Source organism: Geotrypetes seraphini, chromosome 8 (genome assembly GCF_902459505.1).
Source record: "Geotrypetes seraphini chromosome 8, aGeoSer1.1, whole genome shotgun sequence".
NCBI classification, from domain to species: Eukaryota; Metazoa; Chordata; class Amphibia; order Gymnophiona; family Dermophiidae; genus Geotrypetes; species Geotrypetes seraphini.
Genome location: NC_047091.1, coordinates 110,307,091 through 110,320,606, shown reverse-complemented (window position 1 = coordinate 110,320,606; position 13,516 = coordinate 110,307,091). Strand labels below are relative to the sequence as shown.

Sequence of the window (13,516 nt, the reverse complement as noted above, 5' to 3'; positions counted from 1 at the left end):
TGTGGAGACACTGTTGCATACTGATTAGAACAAGAACCTTCAAACTGTCTCCGTATCATATCATATTACACTTTCTGGTGGAACTCGTTATGTCACATATACAAAATAGAAAGAATAATTGCCATACAAAAAGGAAATTATAACAATTTTAAAAAGATTTGAGGGCCGTTGATAACATATTGTAATGATTAGACACCTTTTTTACACTAAAAGTATAATTATAATTTTGGGAAAGGGGGATGTAAAGCTATATTATTGGTTAAATCAATGTTTTTCAATTTATTATATGTGAGATATGTTTGCTTTATAATATTTGTGGAAAGGGTGGGTGGGAAAGGGACTTAATTTATATATTGAAGATGATATTAGAAAAGAAATTCAAGTGATGTGTATGATTTAATTGATGTATTATTGTACACTTGATGTAAGATGAAAAAATGAATAAAGAATTGGAAAAAAAAAAAAAAATAAAGTGTCCCCATAGTTCACCAGCTAAACCAGACGAGCCAAAATGCCACTGCTCTTACCATACTCCCCCAAAAACCAAGACAACAAGGTGCCAGAGGAAAAAGTACTCTTCACAAAAAAACACTGACCACCATGACAGGACAGGGTCTGTGTCAGTCTGGAGGGACTAAAGGAAAGAAAATTAGCAAGAAAGAACCTAATTTCTCCTTCTTTATCGTCCCACCAGACTGGCACAGAACGGATGGGACGTATCAAAGCAGTAGCCATCATGGGCGGGTCCCCCGAAGGGCCGCCACAAGAATACACTCACCGAGCACCAATGCGCTTGAACATCCAAACAATAGTGGCGAACAAAGGAATGGAGAGAAGACTAAACTGCAGCTTTACAGATATCCACTGGAGGAACAAGAGAAGACTCAGCCCAAGAAGCTGCCTGACCCCGAGTGAAATGAGCTTTGAGAAAATCCGGAACAGGTTTCTTCTGAAGAAGGAACGTCAAAGCGAAGCCTCCTTGATCCAGCACATAATCGTAGCTTTAAAAGCACCATTCTCCTTAGGAGGACCCATGAGGAGGAGAAAAAGATGATCCGACTGGACGGAACTCTTGGGTCCATTGAAGGTTAAGTGCGAAGGACACTACAGACATCCAATTTGCGCAAATGCCTCTGCTCCAAAGAGCCCTCCTGACTACACAAGACCAGAAGGGCAAAGGATTGGTTGACATGAAAAGGAGAAACAACCTTAGGAAGAAAGGTTGAAAAGGAGGGAACCGGCCGCAGCACGACCTGCTTCCTAAATCAGGGGGCTTAGTACAGCTGGCCTAATGATAGTTTGACTAATGGACAATTGGTCTAAGGATATAATTCATCTAAAGTACAATTTATACAAATAATTCAACTCTAAAAGTTAATTTGCCCAATGGACACTTGGTCTAAAAATTAAATAAGATAAAGATGTGAAATTATACATTTGTCACATGGCAGATCACTTTAATCTAATCAAGGCATTAACCCTGGAAGCCACTTTATATTGTTATACAAAAGGTAAAAATGTAACTGGATGTGATAGAGATGCAAAGTTACATGTGTTTGATGTTGAAGAGTAGACTTCAGCTGTGTGCTTTTTAATTTTCTCATATTAACTTGCTTCAGAAAGGGTGGCAGATGCATTGAACAGTCTCCCAGAAGAGGAAGGGAGGCCTAAACGAAATGGCCTGCAGTTCTGGAATGTGTCTCGCGGAAGTAATGGCCAACAGGAACACAGCCTTAAGAGTAAGATCCTTCAATGTGCAAGAGCAGAGAAGCTCAAAGGGAGAATGAACAAGCACTGAAAGAACCAGACTGAGATCCCAGGCTGGAACCGAAGGACGAACTGCTCTCAAGAAATGAATCACATCAGGAGAAGAGATCTAATGCCGACCATGTAACAGACCGCAAAAAGATGACAAGGCCGCAACCTGAACCCTTAGAGAGGACCAGGAAAGGCCCTGCTCCAGGCCATCCTGCAAAAACTCCAAGATGTAAGGCAAAGACGAGTGAAGGGAAACCACGTCATGAGCTGAACATTACACTTCAAAGAGATGCCAAATGTGCACATAAGCCTGAGGGGTGGAAAGTCTCTGAGAACCTAAGAGGGTGGAGATCACCTTATCTGAATATCCTTTCAAGAGCCAAGCCATAAGACAAAAGGGACCCGGATCGAATATGGGAATGGGATCGTGAATCAGGCGAGAGGGGCAGAGGAAGAGGATCTGCCACGAGACGATGAACCAGACCTTTGTACCACGGGCTTCTAGGCCAGTCAGGAGCCACCAGGAACACACAGCTTGCGTGCCAAGCAACATGAAAAATTCTGTCTGCCAGTGGCCAAGGAGGAAAGACATACAGCAGGCAGTCTGTCAGCCAAGCATGCACCAGAGCATCCAGTCCCTCGGCCTGGTAATCCCTGCATCGACTGAAGAACCTCGGCACTTTGGCGTTGACACTCGTAGCCATGAGGTCCATGACTGGCCGACCCCATGACTGAATAATCAACTTGAAGACTTCTAGCCCAAGACACCACTTGCCAGCATCCAGCACATGACAACTGAGAAAGTCAGCCTGGATATTGTTCACTCCTGCTATATGGGAAGCCGAGATATCCAGAAGGTGAGCCTCTGCCCATTCCATGAGCAGAGCTGCCTCTTGAACTACCAGATGATTCTTGGTTCCCCCTCTGACAGCTGACATAAGCCAATGCCATGTCATTTTCCGTAAGAACTCGAACCGACTTGTCCTCCAGCAATGACTGGAAAGTTACTAACGCCAACTGAATGGCTCCAGAATATTGATCGACCAGGAATCCTCCATTGGTGACCAGCTACCATGAACTGAGTGACCGAGACACTGGACTCCCCAACCGGGGAGACTAGCATCCGTGAGAAGCGCTGTCCACTGGGGCTGATCCAGATTCACTCCCTGAACCAGATTAGAAGACTGTAACCACCAGCACAGGCTGCGACGAACCAACTCCTGGAAGAGGTACCTAAGAGTCCAGATCGTGAAACTGCAGAGATCATCGCCAAAGAAGAGCATACTGAAGGAGGTGCATGTGAGCCCACCCATCTGACCACTTCCTGGGAAGCTACCATTGACCCCCTAGACCTGCAGAGAATCCGGTGCCTAAGGGCAATGACAATCCATTAGTGAGCGAATCTACAACTGCAATTTCAGCACCCAGACCTCGGGAAGGAAGACTCTCCCCAGTCTGGTGTCGAAGAGCACTCCAAGATCTCCAAGCAGCGAGATGGAGTCAACCGACTTTTGGAAAGGTTGACAGCCCAGCAACTGCAAAACCTCCACTACCAGAGCCATGACCCGGGAGCTGTCCTGAAAAGATTTTGCTCAAATAAACCAGTTGTCCAGCTAGGGATGAACTAGCATGCCCTCCTTGCGCAAGGTCGTCACCACCACCACCATAACCTTGGTGAAAGTTTGTAGAGCCGTGGCTAGACCAAAAGGAAGTGCACAAAACCGATAGTTCTTTCCCAAAGTCGCAAAGCGAAGGAATTGCTGAAGGGAGGCCTGAATCGGAACATGCAGGTAGGCCTCCGTCAGGTCGAGAAAGTCAGAAATTCCCCAGACTGAACAGCGAGAATCACGGACTTAAGGGTTTCCATGTGAAAAAAACGGAACCTGGAGTGCCTGTTGACACCTTTCAAATCCAAAATGGGCCAAAAGACTCCTCTTTCTTGGGCACCATGAAGTAAATAGAGTATGTGCCAATGATTGGGGCAGATGGGAGGAGGTGGAGCCACTGGTGGAGTCAAATATTATGATGAATAGGAAAAGAATGGGAGGCCAACCAGATCCCTATAAGCAGAAGGTCCACAACTCGAGGGGGGTCCTTAGCTTCTTCCTCAAAATGCAGACACTTGAAGAATAAGCTCCTGCAGCTCTTCCCAGTGAACAATGCACACGATCAAAGCATCCTCACCAACCAGCGTCTCAGAAACCCAGCCATCCGCATAATGCATCCCCCTCAAGAGGATCTTGAAAGTCTACCAAAAGGTCCCAGTACTCATCAGGCAAAACCGGGCCAGCAAGAAAAAAAAGTCCTCATCCCAAGAAAGCCATGGACACTTGGACGAAGGCGGGGGAGACTGGACGGGGGCAGATGTCAAAGGAAAAGACCCCCCCTGAAGAACCAGAGACCCTAGAAAAGAAGCAGGACCCCCAACTGCCTGCAAGTAAACTTTGTACTTGGCTAAAACAAAATCAGAGCCAACCCCCCCTCTCTGGGTAGCAAAAAAACACTCACTGCAGGTGCAGAAGAAATACAAAGGACCTGTTCCTGTCTTTCTAAAACAGGAGGGAGGTCACTTGAGGCCGCAGGCAAAATGGCCAAGCTTCCTGCCAAAACCGATGAAAAGTTCACCCCAAAAAATTCCTCTGAGGCCTGTAGCAGTAAGAGGCCAGAATGGGCCCAGCCGCTATTGCAGAACTGTAGGCAGCAGATGCTGTAGCAGTAAGGGAATCCCCAGCACTATCAGCCATAAGGGAAACCTCATTTCTCTGACCGTTGGCAGCTGGGAAAATACCTGTGTGGGGGGTGTTCAAGCCTGGCTTGAACAGGGGTATGGAAAGCCCGGGCTTCTCCAAAGCCTACAGCTGATGAGCGGTGCACACGTGAAGGGGCACTCCAATCGCTGGCACCCAAAGCCAATGAGAATTCGCCCTTGCAGTGGCCAGAGCACTTCATGCACATTCTGGTCGCATCCACCGCTCATGGCAATTTTGAGCCAATCAGAGCTTTAGGCTGCTCCCACTGCATACCAAGATGCACTGAAAGGAGGAAGGCCCATCATTTGCAGCCCACGGCCCTGTAGGCAGGAAGGCGTGGGCTTCCCTCCTACTGATTTTGCAGTGCAAGGCACAGGGATGTCGGGTAATGTGGGGGGAACGCTGTTGCCTTTAGTCAGGTGGTGTCTGGTGATATGTGTGTGTGTGGTGGGGGGTGCAGTAATGTTGAGGAATGTGGGGGTGATGTTGGGAAGGGTTGGGTGAGGGGTGTAGGGCTCTAGCTGATTCTGGCAGGGGGAACCCCCTTCAGCTGAATCCCCTAGGAAAGAGTTCTCTCTCTCACACAGTATCATAAGAATCCCTCTGCTTCCCAGGGCTCTTCTCAACCCACAGCTAGTGAAGGGTTCTCTAGTGGAAGTCTCTTCCACGGGACCTCTCCTGATTAATTCTTCCAGTCTGAGTCCTGCCCCTCTAACTCAGCAGGGCTGTATTACTTCCTTAATGGGTTTCAGCAAAGCTCAGTGCATTCTGGGACAGGTAATTCCTCCAGATTTGTCTAACACTTCCTGTTGCCCAGGGTTATATATTGCAGCTTCAGTGAGAGGAAACTCCTGAATCTCTCACATATCCTCCCCCTCAGCTCAATCCTCGTAAATCGAGTGCCTGTTAGTGCCAAGGGCCCTATCCCACAGGGTAGAGGGTAAGACCCTACAAGGGCACCTAGGATCCTAACCATTACGAGGAATTTCTAGGACTACAATTACATTACCATCCAGCCCACATCCTGCCTCAAGCACAACCATGTGAACAGGGCAACATAAGCACAACAGCCATTGGGCCCCGTCACACCAATGGCCTTGCAATCTTTGATTTTGAATGTTCATTAACCCTTTGGGAGTTACTTCCTCCGATTCCAGGCACTCCCAGATTCTCCACTGCTGTCTTTGTAGGCCCTCCCATCTGTTCTTGAGATGCCTTGTCAGGGATGTTGTAGCTCATTCCAAATCCAGTTCTTCTGTTCCCAGGAACCCAAGGCAATCACTTCCCGCTGTCTGATAACTCCTTGAGCAAAGAATGCTCTTGGTTGTTCCCCTTTGTCTGGGCACCCTTGATGCTGGGTCTGCACTCCTGGGTGCTCTCTGGGTTCTATCGTACAGCAATTTTGAGGCAATGTAAATTCTAGGCTAGGAGCCTGTGCCCCTGTTACTTGCCCTGCACCTCTTGTACAAGCTTTGGCTGAGCCACCAACACAAAGCTCACAGGTTCCCCATTATCTAAGTACTTCACAGTAATGCTCATTAGTTGCTTCATGGTGGCTCCTTCAAAGGCTTGCAGTAACACCCTCAGGGATTCTGTGTTCCTGGTGGCAGTTCTCCAGAACTCTGGGACACTGGACTGGCAAATTCTTCTCAAAACGGGGTATGCCATTCTCTAAAGGCTTTGGCCCTTCTGTTTTTGACCACTCACTTGGTTCCCACATGATTAGATACTGAACCACACCTAGCATCTCCAGGTGTCCACTCCTAGCCTCTAGCCCTTGCTAACTTACAGACCTGTTTCAGGGCTTGGCTGGCCATATATAAGGCCCCCATCATGGCCTCCTTAACTTTAGACTCTTTGCCTAGCCATCTCTAAGTCTGTCACTTGTAGAAATGTGTCTCAGGTTTGGGCCAGAGCCTGGGCTCTTTGAACTTTCTCCTTCATCATTCTCTTCTAGATACCTTTAAGCTGGTTCTCCAGTCGCACTCTTGTATCCGTCTGTGCTCCTCTTCAGATAGCTCCCCTGGTCCTTACCTGGGTTCCATTCCTAAGACAGAGGATCCTCTGACTCCCCAGGAATTCTGTTACAATGGTTAGCCAAAACTCTTGCCATTCCCAGATTCCCATATTGGAGTTTTTGTTGCTCTGCTCTCAGCATCAAGCTGCACTTACTGAAACATAGAAACATAGAAACATAGAAATAGACGGCAGATAAGGGCCCACGGCCCATCTAGTCTGCCCACCTTAATGTCCCTCCCCTACCTTTGCCCTGTGAATAGATCCCATGTGCCGATCCCATTTGGCCTTAAAATCAGGCACGCTGCTGGCCTCAATCACCTGCAGTGGAAGACTATTCCAACGATCAACCACTCTTTCAGTGAAAAAGAATTTCCTGGTGTCACCTCGTAGTTTCCCGCCCCTGATTTTCAACGGATGCCCTCTTGTTGTCGTGGGACCCTTGAAAAAGAAGATATCTTCCTCCGCCTCGATGCGGCCCGTAAGATACTTGAACGTCTCAATCATGTCTCCCCTCTCTCTGCGCTCCTCGAGCGAGTATAGCTGTAATTTGTCAAGCCGTTTTTCGTATGGTAGATCCTTGAGTCCCGAGACCATCCGGGTGGCCATTCTTTGCACCGACTCCAGTCTCAGCACATCCTTGCGATAATGCGGCCTCCAGAATTGCACACAGTATTCCAGGTGGGGCCTCACCATGGATCTATACAATGGCATAATGACTTCCGCCTTACGACTGACGAAACCCCTTCGTATGCAGCCCATGATTTGTCTTGCCTTGGACGAAGCCTGCTCCACTTGATTGGCAGACTTCATGTCCTCACTGACGATTACCCCCAAGTCTCGTTCTGCTACCGTTTTTGCTAGGATCTCGCCATTAAGGGTATAAGACTTGCATGGATTCTGGCTGCCCAGGTGCATAACTTTGCATTTTTTGGCATTGAAGTTGAGTTGCCATGTCCTAGACCATCGCTCCAGTAGGAGTAGGTCGTGCATCATGTTGTCAGGCATTGAATCTTCGTCTGTTGTGCATTTGCCCACTACATTACTCAGTTTGGCGTCATCGGCGAATAATGTTATTTTACCTCGAAGCCCTTCTGCCAAGTCTCTTATAAAGATGTTGAATAGGATTGGGCCCAAGACTGAGCCCTGTGGTACTCCACTAATCACCTCCGTCATTTCGGAGGGGGTGCCGTTCACCACCACCCTTTGGAGCCTACCTCCAAGCCAGCTCCCAACCCATTTCGTCAATGTGTTACCTAATCCTATAGAACTCATCTTGCTCAGTAACCTGCGGTGTGGTACGCTATCGAATGCTTTGCTAAAGTCCAGGTACACGATGTCCAGGGACTCCCCAATATCCAGCTTCCCTGTCACCCAATCAAAGAAGCTGATCAGGTTGGATTGGCAGGATCTCCCCTTAGTAAATCCATGTTGTCGGGGATCCCGTAGATTCTCCTCCTCCAGGATCTTATCTAATTGGTGTTTGAGGTTGAATTAGGGAAGGCTCTCTATTCGTTCTTCCCTTACTTACACAGCCTAATTTTGCTTTAGGCTGCACTCCTCCTCGGGTGCAATCAGCAACTTAATTAAACCTGTCAGCACTCCGTAGTACTTCACTCAACTCTCAGAAATGAAAAAAAAAAAATCCTTATCTGCTTATTTTTCCCTCACTATCCCAGGCGGAGCTTTCTTCCTTAGCCTGTTGAAAGCCTACTTTTCTTCAGAGGTCCTACACCCTCTGGAGTTTACTGTATCCAGTTTCTTTGTAACAGAAACTCAATTTTCAGCCTGTTGTGCCTCTCTCAATTCCAATGTGAGATTGTGACAGGGTGGGTGTCCCATCACCAGAAACTCCAAATTTAAAGAAGACAGCCTTAGTGACAGCAGGTTTCAGTACCATATGTGACAGAGTCCAATCTGGGTTTTCCTGGACCCTGTGCCCTCTCTCACAAACAGCCTGGACACTCTTGCAGTTATTAAGTACAAACATGAGCCTGTTACCTCATAGGCTCTAGTAAGGCAAAACCCTTTTTCAGCTCAAGGAAAAAAGTTTTTTCTTAAGCAAGGTACAAGGGCTGGTCCCAGACAGACCCACACATAGTCCACAATCCTCAGTATAATAAGGTTGGCTTACCTTAGCCAACCATGTACCGAAAGTCTCTCACTGTCAGCTCTCCTAACAGTGCTTGCAAGATTTCTTGACTTTTTTTCCTCATCCCATGACTAGGGAAGAGTTCTCTCCCACATAGTCTCATAAGAATCCCTCTGCTTCCCAGGGTTCTTCTCAACCCATAGCTAGTAAAGGGTTCTCTAGTGCAGTGGTTCCCAACCCTGTCCTGGAGGAACACCAGGCCAATTGGGTTTTCAGGCTAGCCCTAATGAATATGCATGAAGCAAATTTGCATGCCTATCACTTCCATCATATGCAAATCTCTCTCATGCATATTCATTAGGGCTAGCCTGAAAACCCGATTGGCCTGGTGTTCCTCCAGGACAGGGTTGGTAATCACTGCTCTAGTGGAAGAGTCTTCTTCTGAACAATTCTGAGCTAGACATATATTTTTCTCCTTGCCTGAGTCCCGCCTCTCTGGTTTAACAGTCCTTACATGAAAGAGCAAATGGTGTGCTTCCTTGTTTGTCACATGCTCCTGTGTGCCTGTGGCATTGTGGATGCACCGGGATCTCCTGGTCTGGGGGAAGCCTGGATCTCAGATAATATGGCTGTTACTTGCTATTCTGGTTTAAGTTTGTTTACAATTTTGTGTTCTAGTTCAGAAATTGATATACACATAAGTTCATGTAATCCTTTTTCTTCTTCTCTACCCACTATTTTAAGTTCTTGTAAACCGTGTCGAGCGCCATTCTCATGGAGATGATGCGGTATATAAACTTAAGGTTTAGATTAGATTAGATTACTTCCTTAATGGGCTTCAGCACTGAGCTGCAAAGTTCAATGCATTCTGGGACAGATAGTTTCCCCAGATTTGTCTAACACCCCCTGCTGCCTAGGGTATAACTGCAGCTTCAGTGAGGGAAACCCCCTGAATCTCTCACAATATATTCAGATGAGATAGAACTACTATGCAGCAGTGTCTAGCAAATGAATGCATACAGGACTAGCTCTCTGCTCTAAAAAATCTCCAGAAGCGGTACCAAAGCACTCACCACCCACAAAGCCGCCTGCTCTCTGGTAGAATGTGTTTAAGAGCATCTAGGTCCACCCTGCCACCAAGAAGGTAAGCCAAAGCAATGGCTTCCTTAATCCAATGTGCTATGATAGCCTAAAACACTATAATAGCCTTAATCACTATGCTATGTGCATACATGCTTCAGCTCAGGAGTGCAGCTGGGACAAATGGAGATCTTTTCCTCAAAGGCTCACAAGACAAACTTGGTCTTCAGGCTGCCAGTCTGACGGAGGTTGAACTGAGCCTCAGCCCATTATTACGCCCGGCCAAACCAGGACAGAGCCAAACAGCCTGCACTCAAGCTCCTGATAAAATAGGGATGTGAGCTGCTATGCAGGGGACAGTCTAGAGCAGCGAACTCAAAGTCCCGCAATCCAGTTGGGTTTTCAGGATTTCCCCAATGAATATGCATTGAAAGCAGTGCATGCACATAGATCTCATGCATATTCATTGGGGAAATCCTGAAAACCCGACTGGATTGTAGCCCTCAAGGAGGGACTTTGAGACCCCTGATCTAGAGCATGGGTGTCAAACTCAAATCACATAAGGGGCCAAAATCTAAGTCACAGGCTGGATTTTTTTATTAAGATACTTACCCCCTCCTTTGCTGATGCACAGCATGGGCCCCAGTGCCGGCTGCTCCAACGCTCAACACTTCTGTGAGCGTCGGATCAATTGCCGCTGTGTGCCAGCAAAGGAGGGGGTTGGTCTCAGTAGATGTACAGGGATACAACCTCTCCAACCCCACGCCAACTACACAATAAATAAAGACTGTTCCTCTTTTTAGGTCCTAGTTCACGCTTGCTGTCTAATACCAGCTCTGGCAAGATACACATTTCAAATCTGACATATTGTAATCACAAAATAGAAAATAAAATTATTTTTTCTACCTTTTGTTGTCTGGTTATTTTGCTTTTAGTCCCAGTTTCTCTTTCTGATTTTGTCTATCTTCTAATTCTCTTTCCAAAGTCTGCTGTCCATTTTTTTTCTCCTCTTCTCTCTTGCTCCAGTTCCTGTCGCCAGCATATTGATTTTTCCCTTTAAACTTTTCTTTTTTCTTTTCTGCCTCTGTCCACTCAAATCTCACCCTCTTTCTCTTCCTTCTCCTTTTTAAATTTTCAGCTATCAATTTTCCATCTTCTCTTATTCTGTAGCTCTCCTATTTCCCAGCCTCCTATTTCTTTCTATCTCTCCTCCTCTCTCCAACATTTTGCTCCCTCTCTTTTCTGTTGTTCTTCCCTCCCCCCTTGATGCTGAACAATGAGATGGAAGGAAAAAAAACAAAAAGAGATAGATGCTGCATCTCTCTCTCCCTTCCACCACCAGGCCTAACATTTCTCCCTTCCTTCCATCTCCAGATCCAACTTCTCTCCCTTTCTCTTCCCAACGGTTCTCCCTTCAAGTATCTTTTTCCCTCTTCCTCCACACTACCCCAGGTTCAACCTCTCTCCCTTCATCTCGCTCTCCTCACAGCCCAACTTGCCTTTTCCTCCAGTGCTGATCCCTCTCTCCTCACAGCCCAGCTTGCCTTTCCCTCCAGCGCCAGTCCCTCTTTCCTCTCAGCCCGGCGTGTCTTTCCCTCCAGTGCCGGTACAATGTCACTGCCAAGCCGAGAAGTCTGCCAGCCTCAGCAATTCGGCAGTGTTGAACATGGCTCCCTCCCTGCTTTTCGCTTGCTGAGGTTTGTCTCCAATGACACACAACTTCCTGTTTCTGCCCAGGTGGACTGCAGCGGACAGAAGCCAGGAGGGGGAGCTACGGACAACACTGCTGAAGGCAGCAGACTTTCCGGCTTGACAGTAATGTTGGACTGGCGCGGGAGGGAGGACACGCTGGGCTCTGAGAAGGGGAAGTTCAGGAGCATTGCCGCGGGCCACATAAAAATGTGGTCTAGAGTGACATGGGGACAAATTTTTCCCCGTCGCCGCAGGAACTCATTTTCCCATTCAGTCACCACGAGTTTTTTCCTGTCCCTGCTCCATTCCGCAAGCTCTGTCTGCAGGCAGAGCTTATAGGAATGGGGAACAGGCACAGCGACAAATCTCATGGGGATGGGACAGGGAAATTGAGTTCCTGTGGGGACGGGGGACAAATTTGTCCCCATGTCATTCTCTAGGACAGACCCTGAGCTCCAAAAATACAATAGCAGCCTGGCTAGCTAGGTATCCCCGAGGGCTGATCCTGCTGCCAGCAGACCTTCTCCATGCGAGTTTGTGTCTTCTCCCAGAGAGGTCCCAACAAGTGGGAAATTTTGGGCACCGAGCCTCCAATCAAACTAAAGAAAACCTCCGAAAATAAAACTGCAGAGCAGAAACACTTCTGAGCAACTTGCTTACAGCAAAAACAAACAAAACCAAGGGAGCAGGAGCAGCTCCCTGTAAAGGAAGCATAATTCAAAAGATGACTGACAGCATTCTGCAAGCAACTTGAGGGTTCAGATGCATAACCCTAACATTCAGGACTACTAGACACATTGCACTAGAAAGGCTAAAAAGATTAGGACTCTTCAGCTTAGAAAAGAGATGCTTGAGGGGAGATATGATTGAGGTCTACAAAATCCCGAGTGTCAAAGTGAATCAATTTTTCTTTTTTTTTTAGTTCAATATTTTTATTGATTTTTCTGAAAAATATATATAAACATGTAACAAAACAGTCAGGAATGTTGTCTTAGTCATAAGCTATACGATTGAGTAACATAAATTTTGTTGTCAAACAGATAATATGTTATACATGTTGGTTTATTCACAAAATTGTCTATGGAAGTCTATATATGATTTTGTGAGCTAGTGAGTAGTGTAAAGCACTTTTCAAAAGAATATTGGTCTAAGCGTTTATACAAACAGACAGTAAAAGGAGCCCTAAGTTGTGAGGTTCATTTCCAGTTTTGCAAAACCTGTTGTATATCAATTAGTTTTGGTTTATATAATGTATGAGCAAAACTATGCAGAGAACATAGAAATACTATATCATAGGAAATATCAGAAGAACAGTTAGTTATTTTAATCGTAGTCCAGGGCGAACATCTTTACATTCGAAAAGCATGTGCACAAGGGTGCCTATTGAAATGTTGCAATGCCAGCATTTGTCATCTCCTCTAAGTGCGGCTTTCTTCATACGAGACGGTGTCCAGGTAATCTTCCACATGAGGAAATAAATAGATTGAGACAGACTTGCTGATAGAAGAGGTCTATTTGTCTTTGACCAAAATATTTTCCATTCAAAATGTGATAGAGACATTAAGATTTTTGGTCCAAATTTCTTCTGCACATACAAAATGGGAGTCTCACATAAGTTGATATAGCAAAGAAATAGCTTTGCCTTTCTTTTTTACTTTGGTGCACTAGCTAATCATTCAAGCAGACAAAGATAACTGTAGTTTCGATAGAGTAGTTACTAGTGTGGACCATTGGTGGTGTTTGTGTGTCAATGCTGGGTAAAGTTCTATCAATTTGGAAAAGGGCAGATCATCTTTATCATATAATTGATGGAGAAACCAAACTCCGCTTTGTTGCCACAATTTCCAGGAATAACATTGTTTGTTATGTTTTAAAGCTGGATTATTCCAAATTGTTACATAAGAACATAAGCAGTGCCTCCGCCGGGTCAGACCATAGGTCCATCACGCCCAGCAGTCCGCTCCTGCGGCGGCCCAAACAGGTCATGACCTGTCTAAATCACCAGAAGGGGCCCCCATGCCACCTTGGTTTCCTGATGAGTCCTATCTTCCCATCGAAGCCCTAGCCCTCCGGTCTTGCACATGCACGACCTGGTTGGGTTTCTATACTTTCTCAGTATCCCACGATC

The 13,516-nt window shown here is 46.4% G+C and overlaps 1 protein-coding gene across 2 annotated transcripts in view; it reads right to left on the bottom strand.

Moving 5' to 3' along the window:
- The window catches only part of ZFR2 (zinc finger RNA binding protein 2), a 353,820-nt gene that overhangs the window by 121,285 nt on the left and 219,019 nt on the right, over window positions 1-13,516 (bottom strand). The gene's annotated exons all lie outside the window — the stretch shown is intronic.